We start from the raw sequence: 23,220 nt of genomic DNA, 5'->3' as shown, positions 1-23,220 counted from the left end.
CGGCGGTGGCCCATCCTTCACAAGCTTCTCAGCATCTAGCTTGCCCCAGTGCACCTTAGCACGGGCAAGGGCCCTACGAGCACCTTCAATGCAGACGGAGCGCCTGATGACTTCGAGCCTTGGACAGGCCTCCACTAGCCGCCGCACCAGCCCGAAATAGCTCCCAGGCAGAGCCTGTCCAGGCCACAGCCGAACTAGGAGGCCCTTCATGGCCTGTTCGGCCACCTTGTGGAGCTCGACCAGTTGCTTCAGCTGGTCGCTCAGGGGCACGGGGTGTCCGGCCTCAGCATACTGAGACCAGAACACCTTCTCTGTCGAGCTGCCCTCCTCGGCTCGAAAGAATGCGGCGGCATCGGACACACTCTGGGGAAGATCTGCGAATGCTCCTGGAGAGCTCCGGATTCGGGTAAGTAACAAGTAACTCACGTTTATGTGTTTGCTTTGCATAAAGAATGCCTTAACCGCCGCTGTCTTCTTCACCTCATCCAACTCCTGGAGGGTCTTCTGGGATTCGGCCTTGGCAGACTTGGCATTTTCAATAGCCGCCGCGAGCTCGGACGCTCGCATCTTTGAGTGAAGCTCCAAACTCTCATGCTTTTTCATGAGAACCTGGAGCTCTTGCCGCACCTTGCCAACCTGGGCCTCATACTTCTCCCGCTCGGTGCGCTCCGTGGCCGCCTTCTTCTCGGCCTCGAGCAGCGCTTGCTTAAGGGTCGCCATCTCAGACGTGGCCCCTATAATAGCCACGATAGTCCTGTCATTTTTTGCAATTGCCCCTTTTTTTATATATTTAAACAAGGTATTTCTTACCTTCATTGTCCTCGAGCTGCTTCTTGGCACGCCCGAGCTCTTGCTCGGCCCGCTCGAGGTTCTGCTTTAGCGTGTCCACTTCCGCAGTCAGTGCGGCGGACGCAAGCAGAGAAGCCGGCATACGCATATTGACTCCTTTTTGTTAGACTCCTGTGCATTTTATTTGATCCTCTATTCGGCTTTTCTCCCCGAATGCCAAACAGAGCATCAAGGGCTACTGTCTATGCGGTAATATTATTTACACATTCTTTACTTACCTCAAAGCCTGTTAAAAGGCTAGTACAAGCTTCAGTCAGTCCGCTCTTGGCAGACTGAACCTTCTGGACCACCGCACTCATAATGGTGCGGTGCTCCTTGTCGATGGAGGCGCCTTGGAGTGCCTCCAACATATTGTCCGGCGCCTCCGGTTGGACGGGGGTCACCGGCATGGTGGGCTTGCTCCTCTTGGAAGGAGCCCCCCCGCCGGACTCTGGAAACTTTGAAGGTTCCGGAGCGGTGTCCGGCCTAGAGCCGGACTTGGAGCCCTGGGGGGTTTCATCCCCTTTAATCCTGGAGTCCGGGTGGTCGCCTTGCGGTGCCTCCAGGACCACCTCCTCCCGGCTTGGAACCTGTTGGGACAACACTTCGGTGTCGTCCGTAGGGCGGGGGGAGGAAGCCGTCGGAAGCGAGTGCACATCCGACAAGTCCAGTGAGCCGCTCGACGACGCGTCGAGCCAGTCTTTGGGTGGGCTGCATAAACATATTCGACATAAGGGAAAGCTGTGCAATAAACGAGTACTGTGAATTACTCTGGTATCCGGATACTTACGATTTTGCCAGGGGCTTGGCCCTAGGCGGCCACTCCTCTCCGCCGTCGTCGGCGTCGGTGGAGCAGTCTGGAGGAAGGGTTTTCCCCTTCTTGGACCCTCCGGCCTCCCTAGAGAGGGCGGCCTTCCTTTTCTTCTCTCCTCCCGCTGGAGGGGGAGAGGTCTCTTCTTCTTCCTCCTCGTCTTCACGGGAGGAATGCGCTTCGAAACCATCGGATGATGGATCCGACCTCCTGGCGCTGGGCACTCTTTCGAGTCCCTGTGGCCTTCTTCGCGGCCTTCTTCTCCGGCACCACATAGGGTGCCGGAACCAGCAAATTCGCCAAGCGAGCGTCCGCTGGGCCTTCGGGCAAACGGGCCGGACAGTTGATCTGTCCTGACGTCACCTGCCAATCCTGTCAAAGATAAGGGAGCTTAGATCCCGCATGGAGTCAAACTATGAAAAACTGATACCCTGTAAAAGGAAAAAAACAGCTTACCGCATGAGCATGACGCCGCGTACTGAATCCGCGATCCTCGGTAGCGGATGCGGGGGCCTCGGCGCCCTTGAAAAGCACCTTCCAGGCATCTTCATACGTCGTGTCGAAGAGCCTGCTTAGAGTTTGGTGCCATGCGGGGTCGAACTCCCACAGGCTGAAAGCCCGTTGTTGACACGGGAGGATCAGGCGGATGAGCATAACCTGGACTACATTGACAAGCTTGAGCTTCTTGTCCACCAGGGTTTGGATGCATGTTTGGAGTCCGGTCAGCTCTCCTTTTTTACCCCACGACTGGCTGGTCTCCTTCCAGGAGGTGAGCCGCGTAGGGGGTCCGGATCGAAACTCGGGGGATGCGGCCCATTCGGGGTCGCGCGGCTCAGTGATGTAAAACCACCCCGATTGCCACCCCTTCAGGGTCTCCACAAAGGAGCCCTCGAGCCATAAGACGTTGGCCATTTTGCCCACCATGGCGCCTCCGCACTCCGCCTGGTTGCCGCGCACCACCTTCGACTTGACATTGAAAGTCTTTAGCCATAGGCTGAAATGGGGGCGGATGCGGAGGAAAGCCTCGCACACGATGATAAACGCCGAGATGTTGAGGACAAAGTTTGGGGCCAGATCGTGGAAATCCAGGCCGTAGTAGAACATGAGCCCCCGGACAAATGGGTGGAGAGGGAAGCCCAGTTCGTGGAGGAAATGGGGAAGGAACACCACCCTCTCGTGGGGCCTAGGGGTGGGGATGAGCTGCCCCTTTTTGGGAAGCCAGTACGCGATGTCGTTAGACAGGTATCCGGCCTTCCTCAGCTTTTTGATGTGTCCCTCCATGACGGAGGAGACCATCCACTTGCCTCCCGCTCCGGACATGGCTGGAGAAGGTTGAGGTGGGAGTGCGGACTTAGGCGCTGGAGCTCGAGTGCACGAGAATGGATAGGCAAAGGAGGAAGAAGGCGTAGGTGAAAAGGTGGATCCTTATCCCCTTATATGGATGGACGCAACTACATGTCCCCACCAGCCTGGTAAAACTCGCTTATCTCCAAGCGCCGTAATCAATGGCGCGGTTGGGTTACCCACGCCCATATTGATGAGAATCCCGGAATAAGGGGACACGATCTCTGCTTTGACAAGACGTGCCAAGGAAACCGCCTCACATGACGCGCTGAGGTGGGATAATGAAACGACTCGGATAAAGGCTTGGCCGTGGTGTGTCACGCTATGGAATATGTCAGCAGATTAGATTGGTGTAAATAATATTCTCTCTATGGCAATATGTGGAAACGAGCGGTAGAACTGCCCGAGCGGTACTACTGCTCGCCCGGCTGAGCACGCCTCCTCGCCGCGTGCAACCAGCTTAAGACTGCCTCGCCTGCCTTCATTGAATCCGCGCGTGTGACGACAACACGTCCTTCCATGAGCCGGCAGGCATTTTAGAACACAAAAATGACTACAATATAATTAATTTACGCATGGTCTTGACTTGTTATGCTCGCACTGGTAGCAGGAACTAGTAGATGATTTTCTTTATTTATAACTCTCCTCACATTTTTATGGCTTTGAAGTGAATCATGGTTGTGGACATTATGTATGAATGTGCAGATATCTGTGACCATGAGTTTGATGTGGAAGTTAAACTTGGAATGTCGGGCTTGTGCGTGAACTATACCATGTCCAATGCTTCGTCTGTTATTGTTTGGAAAGTAGTTGCTGTTATTACATGACCCAAAAAAAACATTTTGTGCCACATCAGTAGATGCACGGACATCACAACAGGCATGCTGACCGGATAAACATTTGAACATAGCTATTATGAAGGAAATTTTGTATTGACAACAGTTTTAGATAGCAGGAGACGCCTAGCCTGCTCTGCCTCTGCTAGCTTATTTCTGGCTTCTTCCAACTCTTCTTTGGCTTGGGTGAAGAGAGCATCTGATTGCTCTTTTTGCTTCTTCAGGAACTCAACTACATTCTCAAGGGCTGTTGCACGCTTTCTTCCAGCCTTTACTAATGCCACGAGGACACGAACAGTTGACGACTCCACCTGGCTTGTGTGTAATCCAGCATCATCTGGGAATTTGCACCTTGTGTCTAATCCAGCATCATTAGGGAACTGGCACCTTGTGTGTAATCCAGCCTCATTTTGGAAAAATGATCTCGAGGTTGACCATACTTCCCTCCTCACAGGAACTGCATCCTGACATGAAGTTACTTCTTTTTTAGATCAATACTCAGAGAAACCTAGATCCATTTAGTAGAAGCCGGATAAACAGAACTCAGAGAAGTGAATTCAAAAGGAATAAATAAATAAAAACAGACTACAAGGTGAGAACACCCACTTCCTACATCAAGCTAAAAACGAAAGCATTAGGACGATTAAGACTCTTCTTATTACACATCGAAGAACACCACACTTAAGAGAAACAGAAACTACAATATATACACATCGAAGAACACGAGGCTACATGAAAGTAATTGAAAGGGTGTTACTTACCAAAGCTCGTTTTACAGGTTTGGTGCAGCTCCTCTTTAACTTGCCACGCTCCTTGAAGATGTCCCGAATATCCCGTGTTTGATCTTCATTGCTCCTATGCATGTTCGCACTCGTGGTTTTAACATCTCAACATGGCAAGAAAAATATACTACTAGTAATACTCGCGCATCTTGTGGGCAACATTAAAGCACTTGTCTGCCATGCTAGAGCATACCCAACAAGATAAACTACTCATACAAATGCATCTTGATGCGTGCAACACATGGGCATTTTGCTAGTTCTAAAAACCTTTCCATCATTTTCCAGACTACTGGTTGCAGATGAAAAACCTACCCAAGCACAGCGCGATACAGGAGCGACGCACAATTACAAGCTGATATTCTGTTGGACAATGGAGGCTATAACCAGTTACTTTTACGGGAACAATAGCACCCAGGAAATTTGAAGGGTAGGTATGAACAAAATTGGAACTGCACATGTACTGCTAAGTGATTCAATACACACATTACCAATCGAGGAGGAGAATGATGGTCGCGGCGGCCTCTGTGAGTCATGGTCGGTAATGGGAGTCAGTTCATTGTCCACAACGGTGGTACTTCTGCGCTTGGCGTCAGCTTCCGGGAAGCAGATAGGAGACCGTGGAAGACGATGCCAGGGAAGAGGCTCCGTGTACAACGACGACGGTGGACCAGCTCCAGTGTAGCGTACGAGGTCGTCGATTAGGCAGATGCGCTGCGGTGGACGAGTGCACCGATGTAAAGGGGAGGAGCACGAAGGCTGCGGTGCCGTGGAGAAGTCTATTTTGCGATGGGGATAGAAATTGGGGAGTATTCAGGTGTACTACTCTGGGTGCCGGGGTGGGGTTGGCTGGGTAGGGTGAACCTGAAGTTATGAAAACAGCCCCCTACCAAGCGACATCCGTAGGCCTGTTCCGAAGGCTATGATGGCAACTTCCCACAGCTCGAATCAGGGTCGCGGGAGATTTTCCCGCTGACCTCAAAATTTTGTGACACTGGACTCCCCGTGTGGCGTGTTGGGTGATTCGGCTAAGGAACTAGCGAGTTGTAGTAGTAAACTCTGCATATTAGGTTTGACCGAAGTCAAACTTCCTAAAGTTTGACCAAGTTTATAGAAAAATATAAACATTTACCATAAAAAATATGTATGATGTGAAAGTACATTCAATAATGAATCTAATGGTATTTATTTGTTATTGTATATGTTAATATTTTTTGTTATAAGCTTTCTGAGAGTTTACAAAACTTGACTTTGTCCAATGCTAATACGCGGACTTAAATAAAAACGGAGGGAGTACACATTTGTTTTCTTAGTTTGTAGTGAACTAATCATTTGTTTAAATTGTGAAATAAATATATTAGGCTATTGACTTCGAATGTAATGGTCTATACAATTCAATAGTTACAATCATTGTCAAATCCCAAGATGTATACAAGGTCTATAGCACTTCACAACATGCTCAAACTCACATAATCCCAGTCAAATGAGAATCTAAATGCATTTCATAGTTATTACTTTGTAGGATGCAACAAGAACAACCATAACTATACATCAGCCATTATAGAAGCAACATTTTGACATATCCCAATGTGTGAATCAAACGTGCAGAGAGAGCTTTTGAAGATGGAGCAGATAGGGCGGGAAAGATTGTATGTATGTTGATGAGAGGGTAGGAGACAAACCTAACGAGACAAAGAGAGAGATATAGAGAGAGAAAGAGAGAGGAAGAAGTTAGGTCTGTGAGAAAGATGCATACATGTAATATACATGAGATGCGTGTGCATCTGGATTCTGTATACGTGGAAGGAGAAGAGAAAAAATGTTTGATGAGAGAGCAGGAAAAACATGGACGAGAGGGGAAGGATCTCGTGGGTTGAGGGATTGACAATTTTGTGCGGGGGAGAGAGGGATTGGTAATTTTATGCAGGAGAGAGAGAGGGTGGGGGGAGGAGTCAGTCAGCCGTCGTCACATCACCCTGCTTCCAAATGACCACGCATTCTCTAGCGCCGTGTGGTCGCCGTCTTTGATCTGCTCATTGCCCTCTTTGAAGATTGAGGTGTTGTGCATGTTCGGGTGCAAAGAAGCACAAGCGAGAGTGGTCGCCGTATAACCTTGGATGGGGATGAATTGTGTGCTCGGGGGAGTGTGTGTGTGTGTGTTGTGCTGCGTGTCTCTCTCTCTGTGTGTGTGTGTGTGTCATATATTGAGAGAAAACAAACCTAAGGAGAGAAATGGGTATTCAGGAAGAGATTGTGCGGGCCTTGAGGTGGGCAGGGGCCGGGTGAGGGTGTCAAAATGTGCGCGTTGATGCATGTGTTGCATGCGACCGTGCAAGGGACGGACGAATCGAGAGAGATGGTTGTTGTGTTACGGATGCTCCTCTCTCTGTCTCTCTCCCTCTCTCTCTCTCTCACACACACACAAGTAAACTAGAAGAACGTTCTCTCATGTATACACAACATATCGGCATCTGTCTATGTCTCACTCATGCACGATCATTTGCACATTCACACCTCTCTATGTCTGTATCACACGCACACGGTCTCCACATTGCCCTTCCGCCACAACACACACATGGACACATACACATGTTCTCTCTCAGTCACACACACAAAATCAGTATTAAAAAAACTAGGGCACACCTAAAATGTCCGGATCCAAATGAACACGAACTGGAGCTAAATTCAAATATATGGAAATATTGCAGCGTCAAGAACTTTCATAGGAAAAAAAAGTTGAGTAATATTCGAGGATTGTTTTCACACACAAAAAGGTTCGGTGGATGTCCTTCGAGCGCGACACGGTGACGCATCATTCGATCGACCGCACGACCGCGGTTCACGTGCTTGCACAGGATTCCGTATCGTGGCCGTGGTACTAAGGCTGGTCACAATGGGCAAGAACATAAGCTAGTAACTAATAAAAGCGCTGCTAAGTCTAATGTTTATGTGTACTAGTACGGTTTTCTTTTAAGTTTGACCAACCTTATATATAATACTAAAGTAAGCTCCCACACGCGCACTCATCAATATCGTGGCCGTTGCGCATGCCGGCGCCCGCCTGCTCCGGCCAACAATTTCTCACCCATCACCGCCGTGTCGCCGCCATCCCTGTGCCATGAAGCCGAAGGCTCGCCCGCTCACGTAGTCTGCAGTCCCTCCTCGCGATGCCGCCGCGCTGCCAAGCACGCGAGCAGCTGGTGGAGCCGCGTCTATGCATGCAGCGTACGAAGAGGAGGACGAGCACATGCTCCAGCATGCCGGCGAGGAGGAACTAGCGTGTCATTGTCGTCTCCGCCCGCGCGGAGGAGGCGCGCATGGTGGCTATCGCGGCGGAAGCCAGTCGCGCGTGCGTCGAGTCTGCAAACCGGGTGCGGACGTGGAATCTACCTTCGAGACCTTGAATGCCATGTGGATCCTGCAATCTGAAGGAGCAATTTGGGTCAGTCGACACATGTGAGCCGTTTGATGCAACATGGATGGCTAGAAGGGCTTCTTCCACCTCTTCTGCCGTCTTATTCCTTCGCTCCGTCGAACTTCTTTCACAAATCGACTGACCCAAATTATACTACTAGTACGAACGTATTAAGTACAGTAGGAACACGAAGATACGAGAAGTAGTACCAATTGCAAGAAGAACAGTAGTAAGACATAGTACTAGTACTACTGTACGTACTAAAGAGTTCAAATAACGAGAAAGAACATAGACATAGGGGCTGTTTGGTTCCTAGCCACACTTTGCCAGACTTTGCCACACCTAACCTTAGGCAAGTTTGACCAAGTTAGGTAGGTGTTTGGCTCTAGCCACATTTGAGACAAGGAATTTTTTATGAGCAGTGAACCCCACATGTCATAGACACAAAAAGTGTGGCAAGATTCCCTTAGGCAAGCCAAAGTATGGCTAACAATTTGAGCAACTCAAGTAAGGCAAGTGTGACAAATGTGGCAAAAATCATGTGACAACATATGGCAAAGATAGTCACAATCCAAACAGCCCCATAGTTCTACTGGGGCCTCAGCATAACACACCCTTGAAAATAAACTAATAAGCAACTAGTCCGCTTGACACTGCAGTAGAACCAGCATGAGCGACGGCACTACCACCTACTTGGAGTCTGAGTCCACGTCCTCGACTTCGTCCTCGTCCCTCTTCCTCTTCCTCTTTGCCGACGCTTCTTTGCTTGAACCGGACACTCGGCTCTGCTTCTTCATCCAACCCTTGTAGATATTTAAACAAAGGTAGGCATCCATTGCTGCGTACATGATGTGATCTTCATCTAATGTCTTCGACTCCCATGCATGATGAAACTCGTGATGAGGTTTCTTCAGTTTAGTGTACGAAGGATCAATCATGGCTGCTGCCAGGGTCAGCATTGAAGGTTGATAGGAGGACACCAGGCTTGCCTTCTAGATATCGAAGGGCTGGCCTACAACGATACCTATCCGACGCAGGATGTCACTGTCGTTCTTAAAGCCTACAGTAACGAATTTCACTCTTTTGTCCTTGAGGAAGTTCTTAAAATCATGGCACTCAACGTCGGCATGGCATATGTGGTAGACCAAGCAAACGTTATGTAGGCAAACCTGGATCACGTCGAGCTTCTTCCTCTCTTCGTCCTTTAGATCCTTCTCTCGTCCCAGGACTGTGGTGTACTCAACATCTAGCCCAGCGACCCACTCATCCGTTGAACTGTTGAACATGCGTAGGAAGCGAGCAAGCCATGCTTTCACCGTCTCGGATCCATGTGTGTAGATGATGATGAACTGATCGCCGGTGATGGCTCTAACCTGGTACTCAGCGGCGACCATGGAGATTTGGGAGGCCATGGATTTTGGAGGAGGTTAGGAGAAGTTGAACTGTAGTACCCCGCAAAAAAAACTGGGAGCGAACTAATGTGAAAGGACGGGACGACTGGGAGCGAACTGTTATAAGGTAGAAGACGGGGATGAGTAGGGCGTGCGAACGACATGGGGTTGCTGGCTTGCCAGGTGGATAAACGGCTGCAAGCCCCCAAAGAGTTCTCGAGAACTATGCGGGACCCACCACTACAAAAAAATACACTTTCGTGATGATACGTGTTTGTCATAGTAGGTCGCTTTTTTGTCATGCATGTACATCCATGAAAAATTTATGACAGAATCAAGATAGTCATACCTGTGTTGTCGTAGAAGTGTTCCATGACATTACCAAAATTATCATCACGGACGTGTCCACTTCCATGATGATAAATCGCGCGTCATAGAAGTGCTTTCGTCAAGGGTGACCGACACATGGCATCCATCGTAACGGAACGTCGTTAAGCTATCGGGTCGGGTTTTGGATTCGATAACCCATTAACAGCCCCGACCAATGGGAAATTTCCACGTGTAAAATCATCATTGGCTGGAGGAAACACGTGTCGGCTCATCGTTGGCACAGATGTCAACCACTCATTGGACGGAAGGCGCCTATGATACGTTGACACGTGGCACGGCCCAACAGAGGCCCATTCCTGTGAAAAGGCCAGCCTGTTTGACTTGGTCAAAAGCTGGCAGGCCGGCCCATGGAAAGCCTGTTAACGGCCTGTTCGAATATAGCCCATTTACAGCCCGCTAACCCAAGGCCCGTTACGCCCTATCCGAATTATGCCCAGTAGCATCATCTAGGCCATCCAATATGATTCCAGCCCGTTTTCACTTCTGGCCCATGTATGGCCCATGACGTCTTTCGGCCCATATGAGGCCCTATGTAACTCTTGGCCTACTAACGACCCGTGGTGAAACTGGCCCGTAATGAACAGTGTATCACTTTACACCCATTAACAGCCCGTGGTGAAACTGGCCCGTAATGAACAGTGTATCACTTTATACCCATTAACAGCCCGTTATTCCGTTGGGCCGTTTCCAGCCCATGTTATCTTTCAGCCTTCTCAGAGCCCATTTATTCTTGGGCTCATTTCCAGCATTCATTTACTTACGGCCGTTACTATCATTTTCTGCTTGTGGGCCAAATTCAGCCCGTGGTTACAGTCGGCCCGTTTGTGGTCCGTTAATACGTTGGGCCGTTTTCATAGCGTCATCAAATACGGCCTATTAATGATGGCCCATTATGGTCGGCCCATGAAGGGATGATTCCAACTCTAGCCCGTTTACGGCCATAATGCGGCCTGTTATTGGCCCATGTTTGGCCATCGATCATACTGCCCGTATAAGGCCCATTGATGATACGGCCCGTAGAAGGCCCATTGTTTCTATGGCCCGTAGAAGGCCCACTATTTCTACGGCCCGTAGGAGGCCTAGTGTCATACAGTAAATATTAGCCCATGGTTATTGTGGCCTAGTTTTAAAAAATAGGTTATTGCAGCCACTAGCAAACCGCGGAAAAAGAACTGCAATGACTAGAAGGAAACAAATAAACAAGACAACAAGGAAATAACTAAGCAAGCAACTTACGCTAGGCTATCACGGCTATCACACATATTACATCCACTGGGCACCGAAGTTCGCCACCAGTGCAAATAAACGCGCCCACAAAAGAATATACAAAACTGAGAGCACTTCAGAAGGCACTAGGCCTGGCCAGGTTGGCCCCCCCAAACAACTGAAGAAGCTGAGTAGACCTCAGTTGTGTCAACGATTGATGCATAACACTAGATTTAAGGCATGATGGTGCGCACAACAGTCCTCTGACATCTTCATTGCATCTTTGACTTCAAGTCGGAGCTGAGGTGAAGCAAGCCTTTCTGCTTTAAGTCGAGACTGAAGAAGTCGAACTGATTGAGGTAGCGACTGCACAGAGGTTGTCTCACACCTGCTGGTGAGTAGCTTCAACTCACTGTCTTCATCAACACAAGACCTTGGGGTCATCTCACTGTCCTCAAGATGGTTTGGCTCACTATCTTCCCTAAAGTTCTGCCTGGCGTAAGAGATACGAGTCTGAAAGAGAAACAAAGAGACACGTAACAGGTTTTACAATTATATAAGCAAATAAATGGATCTGTTCTGCATAAGGAACATGTTTTTACAACTACAATTTGAAACTGGTAGTTGTTGCAAACATCCAATCAGATGTAAACAGCAAAGCAAACAATAGTGGAGGAAATGATGCCTATCCAAATCTATACTAGAACAAAGTTTGAAGGCTTGAGAAGGATGAATTTACATTACATGTTAACACGGGCTGGATAAAGACCTTCTCCATGTTGATGGAAGGATAATTCAAAAAATTCCCGAAAGAAAATTCTTTATAAGCGTTGCCATTATTCTACATTTTGCAAAGAGTAAATATAGATCAAATAATATTGGAAGAAATAGAGGATAATGAAGCTCAGGTGCAGACTGATGATACATAATCAAATAGCAATTAATTAAGTACAACGTTACAAGGCAAAAGGGAGAGAGGTACTGACAAGAGCAATGCAGAGCCCATTATTGTTTTGAGATCGATATGATCCTTTGAGCAAGGAGATTCATCTGAAATTAGTTTTCATACAAGAGAGAAGGTAAGGCACAAGTAGAAATTTAGGAGTTCAAATTTTGAATTGATATCACAGACAATACCTGACGCTGGGCTCCCAGCAGTTCTAATAGGGGTTTGACCACTGGAGTAGGGGTCAAGTGCGGTACAGTTGGGCTTGTGTTTTCTGTGGCTGCTGATCTATCTGATTTAACAGGTATCACTACCTTTTTCAAATACCTAGTTTGTACTCCTTGACCACCTGCACTCACCCTCTTCCTTTTGGACACCTATTACGAAAGAACAACATTTGAATGGAAAAACATAGTGTGACGACACATGGAATAGGTACTGAAAATGGATAGGTATGGCATATACTCATATATGATGCTTAAACTAAGCAGATGGTGTAACAAAGTAGAAGTAATGCAAGAGGTCAGAAGCAAAATATGTGCGACCAATACAACTTTGAAAAGTTAGAGCAAGCACCTTGATGGGTGAATAAGATAGGCCATCCTCCACCATGCCAAGTTTGTTAAGCAGTGGATCATTCCGCAATATTCCTCTTGTGTGCCCATTCTCATATTCATTTTGATAATGTTCAATATCTGACATGCATGAAAACATAAAAACAAGTGAATTTTCTCTGTGATGCAGAAGTGATTCTAATCCAATACTCCCTCCCTGCAAACCCCTTTGTGCTATCTCTGCAATAGTTTTAAAAGATGCCATGCATGCTGTAATTTGTTGTGTGCATTAATATAATGTGGCCTACTACTCAAAATATGAGAGCTCAAGAAGTGATGACACTTCGTAGATGATAGCTTCAACATATAGTAAAGAAGAACAAGTCAACCTGACCTGACAGATTCAAAATATACTAAGGGAGAACAACTCGACCTGACCAGTCGACCGCAAGAGAAGAGTATCATCTTAAAGAAGAGCAGAAGAGCAAGCAGATTGAAGATATTACAAGTCTTTTAATACAATGTCGATTGGCCACCCATGATGAACCAGAGCGCACAGAGAAATACTATTCTTTCTGGTCTCTCCATATGTGGCTCACATGCATTTTGAAACTAAAGTAGGAACATTTAGCTAAACAATTAAACATCTCTCAGTTTTACTAATACCAGCAATAATATCAGATATGAATTTGTACAACTAAGCTTGTTTAGCTCGATGGGTGGAGCAGTGCTATTACGACACGAACCACGTAGGCTGATTGTGGTCATCATAAAATGGGGAAAACATAAGCATGATGAGTACAGTGTTAGCCGTGGCAGTGGGATGGCAGATCTGAAGCTACAAACTGCGCAAAGGGTAGTTAGCAACCGATGTTTGCTTTGAAATAACAACTAAGATTTGGTATGGACAAGAAAGCAGGGTCAACAAGTGACAAAGAAATGCAATTATGATGTCTCTCTATATGTCGCAACATGCATTTGGAAACTCAAGTGGGACCTTTAACTAACCAATTAAATGTGTCGGTTAACTAATATCAGTATCATATCACAATCATATTTGAACAACTAAGCTTTCAAATTCTGAGTGTTGTGTTGTTTAGCTTGAAGGGTGGAGTAATGCTAGTACGACAAAAAGCACCTACGCAGATCATAGTAGAGTAGATAAAAGGGGAAAACCCTAAGCATCAAGAAAAAAATCAGGAAAGTGGAACTAGCTGGACCAGTGGGTGGCGCACATGCTTTTCGAAACGAATATAGGAACATTAGGTGACCAATTAAACGTTCTCTGTTTTAGTGATATGAGCATCATATCAGATTCGTATTTCAACATGTAAGATTTGGGTTGAGGTCTTGAGGAGCAGTGCTAGCATGACACGAAGCACCTACGATGATTGTAGTGAATATAAAGGGGGGAAACCATAAGCTTTACGAGTATAGTGCCCGTGCCATGGCGGATCTGAAGGTGCAAACCGAACAAAGCTACTTCGCAACCAATGTTTGCTTTCAACTAGCCACTACGATTTGGTACGGACAAGAAAAGTACAGTAAACAAATTACGATCTATTTTCCGGGTGAGACTAATAACTTAATCACATATGGAATAGTACCACCTCTCTTGTGACGCCGTGTAGGCCTATGCTGATACGTTGAGGGTGCTGCGGGTGCGATGGCTGTCGGCGACGGGGAAGAAGACTTTAGACGGCAGACGGCCGGGTCGGGGGATATATCCTGTTGCCAGGGACGAGGTGGTCGTAGGAGCGGCAACAACAAGGTGGACGATGGCGCCGATGAAGCGAGAGGAGGCGATGAAAGGATGCTGGTCCAGCTCCGTGGATGAGAGACGTCCATCTCTTGCAGTGGACGACGGGGTAGGGGTAGCGGCTCCGGCAAGGTGGAGGATGGGGTGGCGGACGGAGGAGGCTGGCCGCAGGGCGGAGGTTGTCATGCCGCCGACGGTGTATGAATGGGGAAATGGAGGTGAGGGGGGATCTCAAACTTTGGGACGCGCTTCTCTGAAATGGGGGAAAGTTACGAATTATCCCCTGTTTAAAATTTCGGACATCGCGTTGGTTGGGGATAGGACAGTAATCTCGCATCTCCCAAATATTTGCCGGTAACTATTTCGGGCGAGGAGAGGGTGTTTTGCCGCCCACGGTTGGCGCCCATGGTGTATGAACGAGGCTGACAGGTAGGGCGGTTCTGTCACGTCTGATGGAAGTTATACATCTGCCCCTATTTAAAATATAAGCCTACATTGATTTCGGACGAGGAGAGTTTGTTTTGCCACCAACGTGTATGAATGGGAAAATGGAGGAAGAGACACATGTCTTTCAGACGAGCTTGAATCAAATGTGTTTTCCACCCACGTTTGGCGCCCACCGTGTCTGAATGGGCTCAGAGGCTGTCGTGTCACATCTGATTGAAGTTACTAGTCTACCCCTATCAATAGTAGTGTAAATCATGTCGATAAGGATGTCAAGTGTCTGGGGTAGACAGTAATTTCCATCTCGCAAACACTTGCTTCGAGCAGCCCACAAATTATAGTGGGTGTTTAGCCGCTTCGTTCAAAACTTGGGAGAATTAGCATTCACGTTTGCCCTGGGACCTGGCAAACTAAATTAAAATCCAATTTGTATTCGATTACGAATATCCACAGATAATTATATGTTTTGTTATTTATTTCTTCAAAACCACGACCCAGATTTATTCCACCTTTATATATGATTATGATTTAGAAATGTTGTGATCTTCGAATTCAGTAGGTTGGATACACTCTGAGTCAAACAGTTATTTCATCCAATACAATATGCTCACACGACAAACAGTTCACCTTATGTCAATCATACAAGTTCTGAGGATTGCCTCGCCTAAAAAATTCGGATCATTACAACACATGGACAACATAGGGGGTCTTGCAACATAATCCATTCAGAGACATGACACAACATGCAAGTACAATAATCTAATGAAAATTTGAACTGATATCTAAAGAAGAACCGGGATTATCTTGGGCTTCAGATAGCAGAAACAACAGGACCTCCTCCGTGTTAAAATGCAACATTCTTACTTCCTCCAAGTCTTGGGTTGCTTGCATAATGCGTGCCGCTAATTCCGTAATTTCCAGCCTCAAGGTGAATATTACCTCATTCATGGCGGCCACACCATCTCTTTCTGCCTCTAGTAGAGCCTCAAGCACTATAATATCTGTGCTCAGACTGCTCTCCGGCGGTGTTGCCTCTGAACTGCTACCATCTGGTAACATGGATGGCGCACTGCTTCCACAAATAGATTCTGGGGTTGTACATTGTGTCCTAGTGTGAACGGCATCCTGAAAGGTTTCCGCTGGACATCAGTAAGAGATAGTTATCATATGATCCAAGCAGTAAGCTTACATGGTAAACGACGGACGAATTATTGCCGATCATGGCAAACTATATTTAAATGGTTCGAAGCAGCATCAGCCGAAAAGAAATTAAAATGGTAAGATGAAACTACGGATGTAAGTGGCAAATAAATGAAATCCGCCAGTCCCATCTAGTTGGTTTTTGCTACCTCCCTAGTTCATTTTCCTCAAAAAACAAAAACTCTTTTGAACTATGATACCACTAGTGGACTTTAATCGGGATTAAACCGGACCCAGTTGACATCCCAAGTTGAAAGGGAGTGTACAACCGCTATATTTAAGTTGCTAAGGAATCTAAGCAGTTGAAATAATCTGAGAAAGCACTTAATAGTGTGGCCTCATATAAACTACGAAGACAGTCATGTGATGAAGTTGAGAGGAAAATTTAAGGACTCAAGTGAAATAGGCATGCATTTCTTTATGATAGTACAGCAGGCACTGCTGACATATTGGCCAAGTCAGGTATAGCATAACAACAAATAAGCATTCGAATCAAGCAATACAGCAAAGCAGACAACTGAACTATTTGTAATTCGATAGGATTATAGGCACAAGCCAAGAAAGCAGCCCACTCGCATTACATTTCACATGTACTAAAACACACTGGCTTACCATATGTTGCTGTGAAGCCTGGCTGCCATTGCAATGTTCTTTGAAGATATCGTCAGCATCCCGTGGTTGCAAATCTAGTTGTTGTAGTTTATTCTGCACCATCTATTTAGGTAAAATTAATTTTAATCGCATGCATTGGTCCAAATTCATCATCAATGGTTCATCTAAACTAATGAAAGAAGGGTGTGTGCATACACGACAATACTCCCTCCGATTCTTTTTACTTTGCGTATAACTTTTTCTCAGTTTTCTCGTATTAGTCTGCGCGTTGCCGATTCCTAGCACTGGTTTCCTTTTGTGCCCCGCCCCATCCGCCTCTTCCCTAATTAATTGGCAAATTAGTCCAGAAAAATTAAACCAGTGCCCTCCTTGGTATGCGGGTCAAGAGTTATGGGCAGAGTAAATAGAATCGGAGGGAGTATATCTGCTTCCCTCTATTTTTATGCTTGTTCGAGGTGCCAGCCCCAAAAGAACAAATATTTTGCTTGATGGGGTTGGCAGCTCCATAATTAATAGAAGCATCAAATTAGTCATGCAACTTGGGAAGATCAAGAACACACAAACAAGTAATGAACAGAGGCTCAGAGCAGTGATGTAATAGCTAGCATCAGAAAATGTAGGGTAAAATGAACAAAAAGCAGCGGAACCACATGCTAGTTTGCTGATGTGTAATTAAGCATAGAGAACATTAAGTAGTCTGATGGAACCAACAGGTGGCATCAGAACAAAACTAAAGCATATTAACTATATGTGCACTGGTATATAATTTAGCACATGTAACATGTTCACTGCCAGAAGTATGGCCCTACAGGTGTGTCACAGCCCTAGAATTCCACTTTGTAATTAGTTGCATCAGTGAGTGGCATCCATGCATCATGTTTAAATTCCTTTTAAATGTGAATTGGGGAAAGTGGAAAACCTCAGAGATCATTTCTAAAAATGATCAACATTAAAAATTGCTTCAAACAAACCCAAGAAAATGTTCCTGTTAAGCTATAAAAATATTGGCAAGAAGTAAAACTCAAACCAATATTTTTGGAGTCTCAGGGATATTTATTTTGGGCCTTTGAAATTAAATCAATAAGTATTTGACTTTTGGATTATATTCATGTTATATAGAATATATTTCAAAAGGCCCTGAAATTATTTATGTGCCTTTGGAAAAGTCCATAATGGCAACATATAGATATTCAGAAGGTTTTTCCCTGTTTTGATTTACTTTTGAATTTGAATTAGTGGCAAAATAATTAAAACAAAATAGAAAAACAGAAAATAGAAAAGATAGAGCAGATCTTACCTGTAGCTTACCTGGCAGCCCAGCTTGCTGGCCCAGCCTACCAGGCCCGTTGCCAGTCATCTCCTAGCTCCTGCCAGGAGGACGACGCCGTGTCGCCCGCGCACACACCCGAGGATTCCACCTCCTGCTTCGTGCTGGCGGCCTCCCCTTCGAGCCTATCCGCGCATGGAGACGCCCGCGACCCCCTGGACCCTCCCGCTCACTCTCTCGAGCTCCTCTCCCCACTCTCCCGAAACCCCCTGCCCCTCCTCTGCTCTCTTCCCGCAACGCCACCATCGCCGCCGCACGTTGTTGCCGTGGCCGGAGCCACCTCCTCGCCCTCCACCCGAGTCCAGAAGCTTCGTCTCGTCTACCTCGTCCTCTCCGTTGACTCATGTGACGCCGGACGCCTCGAAGCGGCGCCCCCGACGCCTTCTTCTTCCTCGGTCCGCAGAGATCGCCGGCGACCGTGTGCCCTCCTCGACGCGTCCGCGAGCCCGCAGACCCTCTTCGCCGCCTCCCTGTGAGCTAGTACGCCTCCTCCCGTGCTCGCCCCCTCTGTTCCTGTCCGCTAACCGCAGCCCCGCCATGGCCGAATCTCACTTCAGCTCGAGCTCGTCGCCGACGTTACTCCGGCGACCTGTTGGTCACACAACTGTGTCCAATGGATTCATGAGCACCCGTAGAGCCCGTAGCTGCAAACCGTTGGTCATTCCACGCACTGTGGTGTTGAGTCCGTCGATGTCCGAGCTCCAGCCGCCGCTAACCTCGCCGCCGCCGTTGCAACAGGCCATCCCCGACGGCCCCGCGGCCTCTCCTAGATGCGCACGGGCCTGGGCTTCCTCCTGGTGCCCTCGCCCGCCATCCCCGTGGCCTGCCATGTGGGCTCCGCCGCGACTTGAAGTCGTCGGCGACTAATCGCCGATAGTGCTGACATGGCAAGTCATTAGCCACTAATGACGCCCTAATTAACCCCCTAGAGCCACTGCCATGTGGGCCCCTGTACCTGTTTAGGTTAGTTTTATTTTCTGTTTAGTTTAGTTCATAAACAGTGGGACCCACCCGTCAGCATTGACTCTGCTGACGTGGCCGTTGACCAGGCCCACCAGTCAGCGACACTAACCAGCCCTGTGTCACTGACGTGTGGACCCCACACGTCAGGTTTGACCCGGGGCAACCCTGTTGACATGCTGACGCCAGCATGACGCAATGCTGACGCAGTTAATAATTTTCTGGATTTAAAATAATTCAGAAATTCCAGAAAATGCCCAAAACTTCTAAAATTCATAGAAATTAAACCGTAACTTCAAATGAAATAAGTTATATATGAAAAATGATCGGAAAAATCCAAAGAATCTGATTATGGCATTATCATGCATGTTTGAACAACTTATGCCTGCTGATCAGGTCAAATCAAATAAGTGTCATTTAAATAATCACATATGGAGTGGAATTTGAGTCTTTGGTTCAATCCAACTTCATTTAATCTGGTTTTAGTTGCATTAGCTCAAATCACAACATATTGACATGTCATGATCATGCATCATAATGTGCATTGCATTGATTGTATTCTTTTTGTGTTTGCCGGTGATTGTTCCCCCCTCGGTAGACGTATGTTTCGACGATGTGATCAATGACACCGATGAAGAGTTATACTATCTTCAGAAGTGCCAGGCAAGCAAAATTCCCTTGTTCATTCTGATACAATCCCATTCTCTCGCTCCTGCTCTCTTTTACTGCATTAGGACAACAACGATTCATCTATTACTTGTTGCGGTAGTTGAACCCCTTATCCTCTGCATGACCTGTCATTGCCATAGTAAATAGATGAAACCCACTAGCATGAGTAGGAGTTGTTTGAGCCCTGATGTGCCTACTCATTCATGCTTGTTTTTCATGCCTGCTATTGCTTAGAGTTGTGTCAGGTCTGATTCATCGGGGATGAATTGGAAAGTTGTGAACATGTCCTACTGTGTGTGAGCTAAGTGTGTGAACACGATTTGGTAAAGGTAGCGGTGAGAGGCCATGTAGGAGTACATGGTGGGTTGTCTCATTGAAACCATTCTTAGGAATTGAGTTCTATGTCTGTGATCCATGAACAGCTACTACCACTCATTGTGATCCTTAATTGACCCTCTCGGCTTCTTAATCACCCTAGTACTCTGTCCAGGAGTTGCAACTAGTTTCTGGTGTTTGTAGGTTATGTGTTGGCGGCCGTGCGTAGCGCTGACCCTAGGGGTGGGCTATGATGCAGTAGATACACCATGGCATGGTGTACCAGGCGCCCGTTTGGTGTCTCGGGAACCCTGTTCACATCGTTCGGGGTCGTATGTGGAAACCTCGGCCGGACTCCCTGCGGATGGAACCTGGATAGGCGATAAACCTGGACTAGAGACTTGAGTGTTTAGGTAGGCCGTGGCCGACACCCTCGTTGGGCTTCCTCTTGAAGGTTGCCGAGTACATGTCGTGTAAACGACGGTAAGTGGTGGGAGCATGTGTGAAGAAGTACACCCCTGGAGGGTTATCATTATTTATTCGAATAGCCGGATTCCTCGGATATGGAAACTTGGACCCCTTGCATAGTTCATAGACAAGTGAAAGTGGATACTCTAAAACTCGCAAGATAAGTGTGAGTGCTATGGATGGCCTTCTCGTAGGGAGACAAGAGCGGATCCATAGTGGTGTATTGATATGGTGAATATGTGCACTCGTGTGCGCCACCTCAAAAGAGATACTTGCAAACATAGTTTAGGTTAGCCACTAGGTCAAAGCTGGCTTGCTGCAGTTAAACTCCACCACCCCCTTTGTTGATACTGATGCATATGTAGCTAGTTCTGATGTAAGTCTTGCTGGGTACATTTGTACTCATGTTTTCCTATTTTATGTTTTTGCAGAGAGACGTTAGTCTCGCTAGTAGTTCCGTGTGGACTTCGACGTTTAGATTGATACCTCAGCTACGATCTTGTGCCCTCGGTAGGATCTGGTAGATAGTCAGGCTTCTCAGCCTTTTTCATTTGTAGATGTCTGTACTCAGACATGCAAAGCTTCCGCATGTATTTGCCTTCTATGCTCTGAATGTTGTGTCATGAGACCCATGTTTGTGATATCTCGCTCCTCGGAGCCTAATGAATAAATACTTGAGTCGTAGAGTTATGTTGTGATGCCATGTTGTATTTGCACATATCGGGCATATTGTGTGTATGATTGAAATGCTTGGTATGTGTGGGATCCAACAATCTAGTTGTTTATCCTTGGCAGCCTCTCTTATGGGGAAATGTATTCTAGTGCTTCCTTGAGCCATAGTAGTCTGCTACAGCCCGGTTCACCGAAGTCCTGCTAGCCCAGCACTACTGCTCAGGACACTTGATTGGCCGGCATGTGTTTCATTTTGTTCCTGTGTCTGTCCCTTTGGGGAAATGTCACACGGTGACATCCGGAGTCCTGCCAAGCCTGCTACAGCCCGGGTTACCGGAGTCCTGTTAGCCCAGTGCTACAGCCCGGATTCACACACTGCTGACCGACATGCTCGAAGTTGATTCATGTATGCATGTCCCCATAGGTTAGTGCCGCTTTGGGTTCACGACTAGCCATGTCGGCCCGGGTTCCTTGTCATATGGATGCTAGCGACACTATCATATACGTGAGCCAAAAGGTGCAAATGGTCCCAGGCCATGGTAAGGCGACACCCATGGGAATACCGTGCGTGAGGCCGCAAAGTGATATGAGATGTTACCGACTAGATCGATGTGACTTGGAATCGGGGTCCTGATAGCGTTGGTATCAGAGCCTGACTGTGTCGGATTTCGGGTTCCGGCAGACCCTTGAGGTTCGAACACTGGGGTGCGCGCGGAGATTTCGCCTCCTACCTACCTGCACCCCTCCGCCTCGCTAAGATCTAAGCTATGAAAAGAACAGCACAAGAGACACAGGGTTTATACTGGTTCGGGCCATCGTTGTGGTGTAATACCCTACTCCAGTGTGTGGTGTGGTGGATTGCCTCTTGGGCTGATGATGATGAGCAATACAAGGAAGAACAACCTCGCGAGGGTCTGTTCTTGGCTGGGGGGATGAACTGCTCGGAGGAGTTTAGTCACCCTTCTCTCTCTCTCTTCTTGATTCTCTCTCTGATTTCGATCCCCATCTTGATTGCGATCCTATCTCTTGATTACCATCCGATCCCTCTACCCTGTGGGTGGCTAGTCCTATTTATAGGCAAAGGCCCTGGGCCTCTTCCCAAATATTGAGCGAGAAGAGCGCCAACAATTGGCCATTTTGAAGGGGAACATCTAGTACACTTATCCTGACTAAAGTTGGTCCTCGCCTGCCAAAGGCTCTAGTGGTGACGCTGGCTTGGGCTCCACAATGACTTCCTCCCTGCCGTTGGACTGGTCTTGGTCTTATTGCACCGAAATGGGTGCCTTTGCTTGATGCTCTCGCCTGCGCTTGCTCCCATTGCACCAAAGAGGAAAGGAGGACATTGCGCGGGCTGGCGCCCGCCTGGCACCCTTGGTCGTCATGGCTTGCGTCACGGGCACCTCGTGAGGTACCCCGCCTTGATCTCTCCGCCTCCTCGCGAGCCAGCCTGATGAGGCCGTGCCTGAGGAAGCTCCGTGCCGTCCGCCCCGCGAGGCTTGGCCCCTCGCGAGGGTCTTGGGTCTGTGTTGATGAAGATGGGCCGTGCTGGGCCCCCTTTGAGCCACGCCGCAGGACGCAGGCAGGCAAGTCTGGGGACCCCCGTTCCCAGAACACCGACAGTAGCCCCCGGGCCCAAGGCGCGCCCGGACTTGGCCGTGCAGGGAGGCAAAAGGGCAAGGGCGAAGCGCCGCGGGCCCTAACAGCCTGCGGCCTTGGGCGCCGCGTGGCGGTTGATTGGACGTGGGCGTCTCCGCTTCCCCATGGCGCCTCGGGAACTGCACGGATTGGACAAGTCCCTGCATGCCAAGCGGGTCATGATTACCTGCGATCGTGGGGGCCAACGGTTGGCCCTCGCCGGCTATAAGTACGGATCGGCGCGCGCCCTTACAGTTCATCCCCCCTTGCTTCTCCTTCTTCTTCATGGCCCCGTCGAGGAGGTTCTCGGCCGCAGAGAAGGGGATGGCTTGCCAGGTTGAGCCTGCCTCTCCCCCGCCCAAGCGCGGCCGAGGGTGCCCTCGCAAACATCCTGTGTCCACCACAGCAGCTCCCCGCGGCCGTGGAGATGATTTCCAGCACGGTGACGGGCGGACTGCTGCGGGTGGGGGGCGCGCTTCGGTCGCACGTCCCCCTAGGCCGCGCTTTCGCGCTGCAGAGGTGCTGCCGGAGTTCGTTGTGTGGTCGGCGGAGCCGACTAGCACCCGGCTGAAGGAAATACGCTCTAGAGGCAATAATAAAGTTATTATTTATTTCCTTATATCATGATAAATGTTTATTATTTATGCTAGAATTGTATT

The sequence above is a fragment of the Triticum dicoccoides genome, chromosome 7A (genome assembly GCF_002162155.2).
Source record: "Triticum dicoccoides isolate Atlit2015 ecotype Zavitan chromosome 7A, WEW_v2.0, whole genome shotgun sequence".
Taxonomy (NCBI): Eukaryota; Viridiplantae; Streptophyta; class Magnoliopsida; order Poales; family Poaceae; genus Triticum; species Triticum dicoccoides.
The sequence above is the reverse complement of the archived record's forward strand: the minus strand, read 5'-3'. Positions refer to the sequence as shown.